General features: G+C 42.1%; 1 protein-coding gene across 5 annotated transcripts in view; it reads right to left on the bottom strand.

The window, feature by feature from the left end:
• Positions 1–13,590, bottom strand: part of ABITRAM (actin binding transcription modulator) — a 124,518-nt gene extending 110,928 nt beyond the window's left edge. For 2 of the 5 annotated variants that reach the window (XM_029589986.1, XM_029589985.1), the window contains exon 1: positions 13,385–13,590. The gene's annotated coding sequence lies outside the window, so the exon portion shown is untranslated. Of the gene's footprint in view, positions 1–10,274; positions 10,403–11,553; positions 11,703–13,384 lie in introns of all 5 variants that reach the window. The other 3 variants (XM_029589987.1, XM_029589984.1, XM_029589983.1) reach the window with 3 other exon arrangements.
• Positions 13,591–14,004: the final 414 nt, after the last annotated feature.

Here is a 14,004-nt window from a genome sequence, read left to right as displayed (position 1 = left end):
CTGCCAATTGCCGTTCCCTGCGGCGGGGTCCGAAAGGGCCGGGAACAGTCGGAGGACCGTTCACTAGTCAACTTCCCCGTGTTGGCTACCATGGGCATGCAGGTCTGGCTGAGGGCCGGACTCCCTGTTTCTGTTCCTGCCTGCCTGGCTCACCATGCCTGCTCAGCTCACCTCCCACGGTGTGGCCTTGGGCTCCTCCTGGGGTCCTGCCGTGGCCCAAGGGCTCACCACCCGCCCGAGACGACCGCGCGCGCTCGTAACAGAGAGGGAATGGTGAATAAAATGGAAAATGTCATAATGCCTCTGTATCGCTCCATGGTGAGACCGCATCTTGAATACTGTGTACAATTCTGGTCGCCGCATTTAAAAAAGATATAGTTGCAATGGAGACGGTATAGAGAAGTTCGACCAAAATGATAAAGGGGATGGAACAGCTCCCTTATGAGGAAAGACTAAGAGGTTAGGACTTTTCAGCTTGGAGATGGCTGAGGGGGGATATGATAGAGGTGTTTAAAATCATGAGAGGTCTAGAACGGGTAAATGTGAATCGGTTGTTTACTCTTTCGGATAACAGAAGGACTAGGGGGCACTCCATAAAGTTAGCATGTGGCACATTTTAAAACTAATCAGAGAAAGTTCTTTTTCACTCAACACACAATTAAACTCTGGAATTTGTTGCCAGGGAATGTGGTTAGTGCAGTTAGTATAGCTGTGTTTAAAAAAGGATTGGATACATTCTTGGAGGAGAAGTCCATTACCTGCTATTAATTAAGATTACTTAGAAAATAGCCAATGCTATTACTAGCAACAGTAACATGGAATAGACTTAGTTTTTGGGTACTTGGCAGGTTCTTATGGCCTGGATTGGCCACTGTTGGAAACAGGATGATGGACCCTTGGTCTGATCCAGTATGGCATGTTCTTATGTTCTTAATGTAAAATAGGTGCACTAAAAATGTGCCTATTTGTGCAGGTGGCTGATGAGAGTAAAATAGCACATGTACTTTGAAAATCCATGTGTGTCTGCTGCTTTTTTATGACACTATAAGAAAAGAAGGAATCCAAAATAAACAGGAAAACTACTGATCATCCACAATATAAAGATCCTGAGTGTATATGTAGTGGATTAAAGATTATATAATGTTTTTCTGCGTGACCTCATATACCGTGCCTTAGAGGAAACAGACATGTTGGGTCAGACCAAATATCCACTGAGTGCAGCATCCTGTCTGTGACAGTGGCCAGTTTGGGTCACAAGTACCTGGCAGATTCTAAAGAATAGATCTAGTTTCTCATTTTCACTCCCAGGAATAAAACTATGGCTTTCTTCAAGTCCACCTTGCTAATATTTATTTATGGACTTTTACTCCATAAACACCTCCCAGGAATGCCTCTTTTTAGCTTGGGTAAAAGAATGTACACCCTAGAAGCTTCTGCATACATTTAGTCACTTTGAGAAGGGCAGTTTCACCCTGCTCAATTACTAAAGGGTAGGTCTGCTGCAGGTGGTCAGTTGGTATGGCTGATTACCAGAGGGGAGAATTACTAAGAATGGCCATTCAGATTTAAAGGAAATTAAGTATAAATTTTGTTTTATACTGCTCTCCTCCCATCTTTGACAGCATGAATAAGAACTGTAATTTACATTTTTTAAATTAATAAATGTATTTAATGTATTGATGATTATAGGTTATATACAGAATTCAAGCTGCGATACCACGCTCCCTCAAGATATGCAACATTTGAATAAAACTGGATCAGGGTTTGGCCAGTTAATTTTGAACCACTATAAACATTTTTGCCAGTAGTGAATACTCTTTTTGATCGTTTGAATAAATTGTGAGCTTTGGAGTTGTGAGCAGTGGTCATTGATTGCTTGGAAAGGCAATGTCTTACAATTAATAGCAATTGACAACAAAGGAGAGAGAAAAGATGGCTGTAGAACCATGATGGCAATTGAACCTGGAAGATGTAGTAGGCCAGACTGACAAACTGAAGAGTAGCAAATCACCTGGACCGGATGGTATGCATCCTAGGATACTGAAGGAACTCAAAAATGAAATTTCTGATCTTTTAGTTAAAATTTGTACCCTATCATTAAAATCATCTATTGTACCTGAAGACTGGAGGGTGGCCAATGTAACCCCAATATTTAAAAAAGGCTCCAGGGATGATCCGGGGTAACTATAGACCAGTGAGCCTGACTTCAGTGCCGGGAAAAATAGTGGAAAACTATTCTCAAGATCTAAATTGTAGAGCATATAGAAAGACATGGTTTAATGGAACACAGTCAACATGGATTTACCCAAGGGAAGTCTTGCCTAACAAATCTGCTTCATTTTTTGAAGGGGTTAATAAACATGTGGATAAAGGTGAACCGGTAGATGTAGTGTATTTGGATTTTCAGAATGCGTTTGACAAAGTACCTCATGAGAGGCTTCTAAGAAACTAAAAGTCATGGGATAGGAGGCGATGTCCTTTCGTGGATTACAAACTGGTTAAACGACAGGAAACAGAGAGTAGGATTAATGGTCAATTTTCTCAGTGGAAAAGGGTAAACAGTGGAGTACCTCAGGGATCTGTACTTGGACCGGTACTTCCTCCCTTCAAATAACCTCGATCCTCAAAAAGATTAGACCAGCCACCCACCCATCTAACACGGTCCCCACCAAAGCCCTCCTTGCAATTCCGGACACCATTGCCAAACCCCTGGCTGACATTATAAACTGCTCCCTATCCTCAGGCATGTCCTGACTCCCTCAAACATGCTGCAGTCAAACCCCTCCTAAAAAAAACATCCTTAGACCCGAAGGATCCAGCCAACTTTCGTCCCATTTCCAATCTCCCCTTCATTTCAAAAATAATGGAAAAGGTAGTCAACACTCAACTAACAGACTATCTCGAAGAAAACAAGATCTTGCACTCTTCCCAATTTGGCTTCCGCAAGCACCTCAATATAGAAACCCTCCTCCTCTCCCTCACCAATTTCCTTCTCAGAGGCATGGACCAAGGACATTGCTACATACTAGCCCTCCTGGACATCTCCGACACCTTTGACACTATAAGCCATAAGCTCCTCCTCACCTGCCTCGCCGACATTGGCCTCTCTGGTACTGCACTCCTATGGTTCACATCATATCTCACTAATAGAAATTCTCAGTTAAAATAGGCAACTCTGAATCCGCTCACTACGCTCTTTCCCAGGGAGTCCCCCAGGGCTCCTCCCTCTCATCCACCCTCTTTAACATATACCTCACCCCCCTCTGCCAATTTCTATCTGACCATCGGCCTCAAATTCTTCCTCTACGCGGATGATGTGCAAATTATCATTCCAATTCATGATACCCTTACAAACACAGTGGATCTCTGGAAAAATTGTCTCGACTCCATCAATTCCCTCCTCTCTGACCTCCACCTAGCCCTAAACACTTCCAAAACAGAACTACTCCTCATCTCACAACCCTCACCCACCAAACCTACCATTTCAAATGATCCCTCCTATGAATCTTCACTAGGCAGAACTGTGCACGTAACCTCGGGGTTCAGATTGACCAACAACTAAATCTAAAAAAACATATCAACATAATCCTTAAAGAAGATTTTTTCAAACTCAATATCATGAAAAAACAAACTATTACTTCATGCCAGTGATTTTCGCACTGTCATTCAGGCCACTCTCTCAGCAAAAAATGGACTACTGCAACTCCCTCTTCCTAGGCCTCCCCTACTCTTCAATAAAACCCATCCAAATGCTGCAGAATGCAGTAGCGAGAACTATTTCTAATGCCCGTAGATATGACCATATCACACCCCTCCTCCAAAACTTGCACTGGCTCCCTATCCCCTCTCGCATCTTATATAAAACCCTAACGTTGACCCACAAAGCTATACACACACACACACACACAATTCAAACTGGCTCGCTGAGCCTTTCTGCCCCATACGATCTAACAAATCCATTAGAACATCCAACAATGGGACCCTCCACCTGCCTTCTCGAAAAGAGGCTCACCTAACCTCCACAAGGGATTGAGCCCTTTCGATTGTGGGTCCCAAGCTCTGGAATTTGCTACCTCCCAACCTCCGGCTTGAAACCTGCCCTTCCAAATTCAGAGCCAAATTAAAAACCTGGCTATTCAAACAAGCTATCAGCAATAATTTCCCCCCTCCCCTCTTGGTTAACCACACTCTCAACCCACTGTACAAAGTTTTTAGTCACATATGTTATACAAATTGTTAAATTTCTATCGGGTCTCAGCTTCTTCTCTTGAGTAGCTGCTCTCTCATGTACTTCTTCTCACCTTTCATCTGTAGTTCCTATCATTCCCCACCCCTTACCCTGTTCTATGTACTTTCCATTCTATACGTTGTTGATGTAAACCGACATGATGTCCCCACTAATATCGGTATAAAAAAGTCTATATATATATATATATATATATATATATAGATGTGTATGCTGTGTACAGTTCTGGTAGCCACATCTCAGAAGGGATATAGTTGTGATGGAGAAGGTACAGAGAAGGCAACCAAAATGATAACGGGGATGGAACAGCTCCCCTATGAGGAAAGGCTGAAGAGGTTGGGGCTGTTCAGCTTGGAGAATAGATGGCTAAAAGGGGGATATGATAGAGGTCTTTAAGATCATGAGAGGTCTTGAACGAGTAGATGTGAATCGGTTATTACACTTTCGAATAATAGAAGGACTAGGGGGCATTCCATGAAGTTAGCAAGTAGCACATTTAAGACTAATCGGAGAAAATTCTTTTCCACTCAATGCACAATAAAGCTCTGGAATTTGTTACCAGAGGATGTGGTTAGTGCAGTTAGTGTAGCTGGGTTCAAAAAAGGTTTGGATAAGTTCTTGGAGAAGAAGTCCATTAACGGCTATTAATCAAGTTTAGTTAGGGAATAGCCACTGCTATTAATTGCATCATATAGAATTGACGGCAGAAGAAGACCAATGGCCCCTCTAGTCTGCCCAGCAAGCTTCATACTTATTTTTCTCATACTTATCTGTTACTCTGACCACTGAGGTCAGGGCCCTATTAGTAACTTTTAGGTTCTAATTTCCTTCCACCCCCACCAATGATGTAGAGAGCAGTGCTGGAGCTGCATCAATGTGAAGTATCAAGCCTAATTGGTTAGGGGTAGTAGTAGTAATAGTAGTAGTAGTAGTAAACCGCCACAATAAGCAAGCTACTCCCACGCTTTGTTTACCCAGCCTTTGCAGATCAGTCCTTGTTGGTTGTTGTCTGAATAAAAATCCTCTTCATTCCCTCCTGACGTTGAAGCAGTGAGCTGCACTGTATATGTATTCAAAGTGAAGTATCAGGCATGATTGGTTCAGGGTAGTAGCCGCCGCAACAAGCAAGCTACTCCCATGCTTATTTTATTTCCAGCCTATGCAGTTTAGCCCTTGTTGGTTGTTTGAATATAAATCCTCTTTTCTTTATTCCCCCCTGCCATTGAAGCAGAGAGCTGCTTGGATATGCATTGAAAGTGAAGTATCAGGCTAATTTGGGGTTGGGGGTAGTAACTAGCGCAACAAGCAAGCTACTCTCTCGCTTATTTTATTTATTTTATTTAGAGCTTTTTTATACCGATTATACATTCATGATACCAATCATATATCGGTTTACAAGAAACAATGGTGCAATAACATTAACAGCAACATGAACAATAGGAGAAAAGTGATAAAAGTTACAATAAAACAGGGGCACTCCAACTGGGAGGAGGAAGAGCTAGAGGCATGGGTAACTCAGAGAAAATAATATCTGGTCATATACTCAGGACTATAATAATAACAACATGTACTCAGGACCGAACACCATCAATTATATAAATAAGATCATATACTCAGGATTGTAATAATAACGTATATTCATGACTACATAGTGTCGGGTCATAGAACTCGGAACTGACTAATATAGAGTCAGAAGCCATGTCAGGGTTGGGGTACATTGACTGGAGGCCCATGGCGAGTTGTTGTAGTTGGGAAGGTCATAGATCAGGGAAGGCTTGTAGAAATAGCCAAGTCTTGAGTTTCTTTCTGAATGTCAGAATGCAAGGTTCTTGTCCAAGGTTGGCGCCGCTGTCGAGACGGCTCGATCTTTAGTGGATGAGAGGTGTGTGGATTTGGCTTGGGGGGTGTGTAGCGAGCCCTTGTAGGCTTCTCTGATGGGTCTAGCAGAGAAGTGCAGCATGAGTGGGTAGTGTATATCGATGGGTGTTCTGTTGTAAATAGCTTTTTGGATGATGGTGAGACACTTGTGTAGAATTCTAAAGTTTACAGAGAGCCAGTGCAGGTTTTTCAGGATGGGTGTGATGTGGTCTCTTCTGTTGGAGTTTGTTAAAATTCTGGTGGCCGAATTTTGTAGCATCTGAAGCGGTTTGGTGGAGGAGGCGGGAAGGCCTAGCAGTATGGAATTACAGTAGTCTATTTGTTTTATTTAATTTGTTTTTTTATTTGTAATATAAATAATGTATTTATATTTAATAAATAGATTTATTTAATTTATTTGTGAATGCAGATCCTTTTCCCCGCATTTCCTCTTGCCGTTGAAGCATAGAGCAATGTTGGAGCCACATTAACCGTGTGTATGTTTATTGAGTAAGGGTAGTACCCATCATTCCCGCAAGCAACCCCCATTGCCTCTTCTCTTCATTTCATTCACATCCTCAAGACTTTACTTCATTTCCCCCCTGCCATTCAAGCAGAGAGCTATGCTGGATATGCGTGAAGTATCAGTCTTCCTCCCTTTGCCGTTGAAGCAGAGAGCTACGCTGGATAGGCATTGAAAGTGAAGTATCGGCTTATTTGGTTAGGAGTAGTAACCGCCGTAACCAACAAGCTACTCCCCACATTTTTTGTGACTGGAAATCCTTTTTTATTTTTTTTCCCACATTACCTCTTGCCGTTGAAGCTTAGAGTAATGTTGGAGATGCATTAACTGTGTATATGTTTATTGAATAAGATCATATACTCAGGATTGTAATAATAACGTATATTCATGACTACATAGTGTCGGGTCATAGAACTCGGAACTGACTAATATAGAGTCAGAAGCCATGTCAGGGTTGGGGTACATTGACTGGAGGCCCATGGCGAGTTGTTGTAGTTGGGAAGGTCATAGATCAGGGAAGGCTTGTAGAAATAGCCAAGTCTTGAGTTTCTTTCTGAATGTCAGAATGCAAGGTAATATTATCTCCAGGTAATAGCTGTCATTCCCATGAGCCACCCATTCTTCATATACATCCTCTAGACTTTATAGATCCACAGTGTTTATCCCATGCCCCTTTGAAGTCCTTCACAGTTCTGGTCTTCACCACTTCCTTCGGAAGGGCATTCCAGGCATCCACCACCCTCTCCATGAAGAAATACTTCCTGATATTGGTTCTGAATCTACCTCCCTGGAGCTTTAAATCGTGACCCCTGGTTCTGCTGATTTTTTTCCCAACAGAAAAGGTTTGTCGTTATCTTTGGGTCATTAAAAACTTTCAAGTATCTGAAAGTCTGTATCATATCACCTCTGCTCCTCCTTTCCTCCAGGGTGTACATATTCAGATTCTTCAATCTCTCCTCATAAGACATTTGATGAAGACCCTCTACCTTTTTGGTAACCCTTCTCTGTACTGTAAATACGGTCTCCAAAACTGAGCACAGTACTCCAGGTGAGGCCTCACCAAGGACCTGTACAAGGGGATAATCACTTCCCTTTTTTTTACTTGATATTCCTCTCTCTATGCAGCCCAGCATTCTTCTGGCTTTAGCTATCGCCTTGTCACATTGTTTCGACGACTTCAGATCATTAGACACTATCACCCCTAGGTCTCTCTCCTGTTCCCTGCACATCAGCCCTTCACCCCCCATCGAATACAGTTCTTTTGGATTTCCACACCCCATATGCATGACTTTGCACTTCTTGGCATTGAATCTCAGCTGCCATATCTTCGACCACTCTTCTAGCATCCTTAAATCTCGTCTCATTCTCTCCAGTCCTTCCGTTGTGTCCACTCTGTTGCAGATCTTAGCGTCATCCGCAAACAGACAAACCTTGCCTTCTATCTCGTCCGCTATGTCGCTCACATAGATATTGAACAGGACCAGACCCATCAGTAGCATGGGATCTTCTTAGTGTTTGGGTAATTGCCAGGTTCTTGTGGCCTGGTTTGGCCCCTGTTGGAAACAGGATGCTGGGCTTGATGGACTCTTGGTCTGACCCAGCGTGGCAATTTCTTATGTTCTTAAGAGTAAGTTTTTAGCTTATAGCTCTTTCATCTCTACAGCAGGAACTTAACTATGAAAGTAGACTTTTCCTTTATACAGATCTCATGATAGTCAACCCTGCACTGTGTTCATGGCCTGACAGCTCACAATAGCAATGAATGCATCAATTCAGGACAGTGAGAGGGGCACTGGAAAAAGGATCCTCCTCTACCCAACACAAGGCTTCCACTTCCATTATAGCTCCCTGCAGAACTCTATATAGAGCATCCTCAGCAATCAAGCCCTTTTAGAGGGGACTCTGCTTTCATATAAATGACACTCCTGTCAGCAGGCAGGTATTAGTACATCTCATCCATCATTCATGCTGAGAAAGCATCCTATGTGGTAGAAAGCAATTCACATCTCCCATTTTCTTAGCACTGTTCAAGTATATTACATGTCAGATCTGTAAAGGGTCCAAAAGTTCGATACAAGGCACATATGACCAGAGAAAGAGGAATAATGTTGAAGACACACCCCACTGGGTGGTGCCTTGAGATTTGGAGGGGTAAATAAGGCAAAGGCTCAGAATGCTCCTGAATTAGTCTGTGGAGGAATTCCTCGAGGGAAAGCTTATAAGAGATGCCTTGCTCTGTTGGGATTTTTCTTTTCCCGTGTTTTGAGATGTAGAAGTGACACAATGGATCAATGTGGTGCAGTGTCTCTAAAACTTGTAGAGGACCTGTTACCAAAAGAGGAGTTCGGTAGGACCTTTTGTCATTGGTATTTGATTCAAGAAAGAAGAGTCACACAAAAAGGAGACAAAGATATTCTAGTACAAAAGAGTATCCTAAGGAGTCCAGGATAGATTCCTTAAGGAATGTGGTGTCGAGAGTTGAAGAAAGCCCCTCCATGTCTTTAATTTGTTAAATTTACTATATGGATAGCACCAGAAGAAAATGTGTTTTTCTCAACTTATCACTATTCAGCAAATCAGTAAATTATTTTCTTTGGAAAAATCTGGTGTAGCGTTGTAATTTCAAGATCATAAGTGTTTTAATAGCCCTAAGGGCTCTGAAGCAAAAAGTTTCCCTTCTGCTGGAAGAGCCCCATGGGTTTGCATGATGACCCAGCAGCTCCCAAAGGTGCTGCCTTGTCTGGTAAGATATTGGAAGGGGTTTTACATAATGGAAAAGGAAAGAAGTTGTTATGACCCGAGTTGCATGATTTTCTTTAGGAGAAAAACAAAAAATATATTTTCTCCAATAGGAAACAATGTAAAAAGTAGTATGGTTGTTTTATTAGACACTCGAATGCATGGAAATAAAAGTTTAACAAAAAAATGTGATACCTTTTTATTGAATTAAAAAATATTTTTTTATTTATTTTTTGTTAATCTTTATATATAGCATAGGAAAGAATGGGAGATAAGCACCCACAAGAGTGGCTGCCTAGGGTTACATCTTTTTTGAGCAACAGTAAATTAGTTTGGGGTAGAGGCCTCAGCAACATCAATAAAAGCTGTGCATTTAGGTGGTGAGTAATCCTTTGGAGGGGAGAAGGGAGAACATAGGGTGTCTCCAGCTCCTATATTCCCAGCAATGATCTTATATTAGGAAATCTACTTGTCTCGTACTGCTGTCTAGCAAGATTTGCTTTGACTTATTTTTGCCTATTCTGTATTGTATACATTTTATGCAAAGGTTGCAATCTACCAAGTAGTATGAAGTGTATGGGATATAATTTTTTTTTAAATAACTAAATAACTCTGTTGCTTCTCAGATATCCCTTTATGATGGTAAATATTCAAGAAAACATGATATTCAGCTGCTGTTTGCCTAGCAGAGGCTTCAGCTCTGCCAGGGGTGAATTGACCTTGATGATACTATGTATATATGTTACCATTCAACAAAGTCAGAAGTACTTGGCTCAATTCAGTGCTGCCAAAAAGAAGTAGGAAAGGAGAGAGGGGAATTTAATTGCAGGACCTTTCTTACGTTTTCCCTCTTATTACAGATTTCAAACATTTTTTATTTTCGATAGATGAGTCCAATATCATACTGACCGACGCTTGCCTGTTTTTTTCTTCAGAGGCGGTGACTTTTTGGCCAGTCCCATTTTTTCTACCAAAGGTGTTATCAGCCTTTCATATCAACCAGTCTGTTTTTCTGCCAGCCTTTTGCAGCAGAGAAGCTAAGGGAAAAGATAAAGACCTACATCGATTTGATGAAAGACATACTGTTGAAGTATCTAAAGAAAACAAATGCCTTTAGGAAGAGAGATAAGCTGTTTATTTATTTAAAATCTTTTCTATACCGTCGTTTAGTCTTGCACCATCACAACGGTTTACAGATAGGCACATATAGTAATGTTCAGGTTGGGTAATACTTTCTAACAAAGTGCCAATAAAGTTTTGGTTACATATTTTAACAAATATAAGCTATATGATAAGTGACATGGATCTTGTCCATTTATATGATTAATAGCATAACCATACAAGTATAGTATTTTCTACTGTCTTTGTCTAGTATTAGTAGTTAAGTATAAGTAAAATAATAAAAATACGCATCTAGGTGACTTTGTGCTGTGTGTTGATGTTCAGCTGCCTATTAGTTCATTTTTCTTATTCTCCGTTCTCACTATAAAATGTTTGAAAAGCCATGTTTTTAAACTTTTTTTGAAGAGTTTTAAATCTCTCTGTAATCTGATTTCCAGGGGCATTGTGTTCCATAATATTGGCCCAGCGAAGAACAGTGCTCACTCTCTAACTTGGGTCAGTCTGGCTGTCCTGACCGAAGGGATGGTTAGGAGGGCTTTATTGGCCGATCTAAGATTTCTCTGGGGGACATGTAAATGTAGCGCTGTGTTCAACCAATCAGCTTTTTCTTCATTAATTAGTTTGTGAACTGTGCAAAGTGTTTTGTATTGTACCCTATGTTCTATTGGCAGCCAGTGTAGTTCGGCAAGTGTTTGGGTGATGTGATCTCTTTTACCAGTAAGTATTCTGTTTGTGCTGTTCGGTGGCCCCCGAAAAGGGGAAGCAGCATCCCAAGCCACAATAGCTAGGTAGATGAAAGACGATAACCTAAGCATATATACTATCCAGCAGGTAGGTAGTCCCCAGCAGGCCTATGAGCTATTCTACGAGGGCACAAGCAGCCCTAATGAGCCACCACATAGTCAGCTCTGCACTGCAGGTTGGATACACGGGCCAGACTGTCTTCAGAGTGGGAGTAGTGAGGGCAGCCTGGTCTTCTGTCTGCTCCAGCAAGGGCAAGCTTTGATAAATCCCATACATAACAACTGGTCTAGCAGGAACATAAGGAAAGTTAAATTATGCTTACCTGAGAATTTTCTTTCCTCAAATCCTGCTAGACCAGTCCAGAGTCCACCCAGGAAGACAAGGGCGCAGGGGATCAGCAGGGCTAAGTAAGGTAGCTAGGGAATACTCTTCTCTACCTCTGTATATCTCTATCGCCTTCTCTCACCTCACCTATTAAAATTCACACAGAGTGGTCTTCAGTACTCATACCAAAGACCCTAGGTCAGGCATTAAGGGGAGGGATTTCCTGTGGTCACAGAGCTATGACAGTAGGTTACTGGGATTAGACCAAAACCACACACCCCTTATAAACCGAAAGTGTGGTCAAAAAGAGGCATGTCCTCTGTCTCCATCAGCTGTAAAGGGAGGGGGGGTGAATTCCATGACACAACTGGACTAGCAGGAACATAAGGAACTAAGAGTTATTTTGTGACCTTGAACCTAAAATAAATGCATAGGGAACCATGAAAAAAGATACAGGACAGAAAATGAACAGAAAATCAGGCTCTCAGATTAAACCAATTTCAGCTACATTGCACACTTCCTCCTCTTTTCTAAATAGCTCTACTTGTGTTGGAATAAAGTCAAACCAGATTAGACAGCTCTATCCCATTAAAAAAATGCAAGAACTAAAATATGGGCATGCCAAAAATGAATCTCATGTGCAAAAGAGGCAACCATAAACCCAAACTACAGCAGCTTTTGACTCTTGCATTCAGTCCTCAGTCACCAGCTTTGATCTGTCATCTGAGCATTCACTCTCCTCACTTCCCCTCCAGCTGCCTAATCTTCAGGTGTGGCACCCTGCCCTCCTCCACAGCTCTGTGCCCTTACCCCTCACCCCTCTCTCTCTACCACCTACTTTCACCCCACACTCCCTTCTCTCTGCCCCAACCCATCTTTCTTATCCCCACACCTCTCTCCCCTTCTACATAGCACCAGTATCCCCCCCCCCCCACCCAAACTCCTGTCTTTGCCCCTTCCTATGGTGCTCAACATCCTTTCTCCTCCTCCCCCCCCCCCCCCCAACGCCTCAGGAGGCTAATCCTCACTCACCACCAGTCCAAAAAAAGACTTTTCCCCTAGTCTTGTCTCTTACTTCCTGTGGTGGTTTTCAGGTTTCTGGTCCCCAGGCTGCAGCTGGGTTAGGAAACTTCAGCATGGTGAAGTGGGGAGGTTAGCACCTTCAGATTCAGGACCAAGATGGAGGAAGAGTTCAGTGGCAACAATGACAACTTATACAGGTTTGAGGGTTGGGCAGATAGGTTGTGTTGTGCAGGCAGTCTGCGCCTTTTTCTCACAAGCTGCACCATTCAGGCAGCAAGCAGATTCAGATAACATTATTGGCATGACAATTTTACATGTATTGCCAAAGTAATATAAATAATGATTAAAATAAAAGGGGGGGGGGACAGTAAAATAACATTACAGAAAGTATCAAAACCAGGAAAAAGACTATTCCCAGGTTTTTGCAGGCAAAGAAAATTATGAGCTTTACACGAAGTTGTCGCCTAACACCCCTCATGCTCTCTTTACTGCAAGGTGCTTAGTCCCGTCGCCCACCTCCTATTCTTGTAGGGGTTTGAGAACTTTATCGTAAAACATTGACCCCTAAATCCTAACACTTAATCCTCAATTTTTGAAACCCATATTTGTGGTGAAAAATGAAAGCCAGAAATCCAACCACCTCAAAATGATAGCTGTATTCAAATTTAGACTTGACACTTTTTCATTTCCACCATATTTTCTCTATGTGGAACTTCCTGCCTGTAGTTAATTATGTTTAGTGGTACGGCTTGCTAGAAAATGTCAGTGATACCAGCACAAGAACAAGCTATAAAGAAACTACTTACCTTCCAGGTCTGAGTTTCATTTAAATGTTATTTCTTGTTAAGAAAAGTAAGTAGATTGTTTTATAAGCACTGTAGTAGAAGAACTCTTCCTCCTTCTGCAAGCTGCAACCACAGGCACCTTCTGCCGTTCCTGCAGCCTTTGATTGGCTACTGCAATGAGTCATCACTTTGCGACAGCTGGTCAGGCTGCATGCTGCAAAGGAAAAAGAAGCCAACATTAACGAGGGTTGCCAGCATTCGGCCCGCCCGGTTCAAAAACTAGCTCAACCCAGAGAAAAAAAAAGAATTAACTGCAACAGTGGAATAGTGAGTGCACGAATTATGGCAGGCTGTAAGTTATAGCCGTGCTCCGTTTATCTCAGGTCCTTGTTTCAATTGTCTTTCTCTGACATGTTTCTGTCTCAGATTTCTTGGGTCTCTGTATTCCAGATTTGTCCAGTCCCTCTTGGATCTCTGGCTGTCTCTTAATGCTCTGAGCCTCTCACATTTCTCTGTCCCTCTCGGGCTTGTCTGACTGTCTTAGGTCTTTGTGTCTCTGATATCTCCTTCCTTCGGATCTGTCTCACTAATTTCTTAGCTCTTGGAGGTCTCTCTTGCAGTCTTTCAGAGGTGATTTCCCT

This window comes from Rhinatrema bivittatum, chromosome 2, assembly GCF_901001135.1.
Source record: "Rhinatrema bivittatum chromosome 2, aRhiBiv1.1, whole genome shotgun sequence".
Classification (NCBI taxonomy): Eukaryota; Metazoa; Chordata; class Amphibia; order Gymnophiona; family Rhinatrematidae; genus Rhinatrema; species Rhinatrema bivittatum.
Note: the sequence above shows the minus strand (reverse complement) of the source record. Positions and strands in the feature narration are given on the sequence as shown.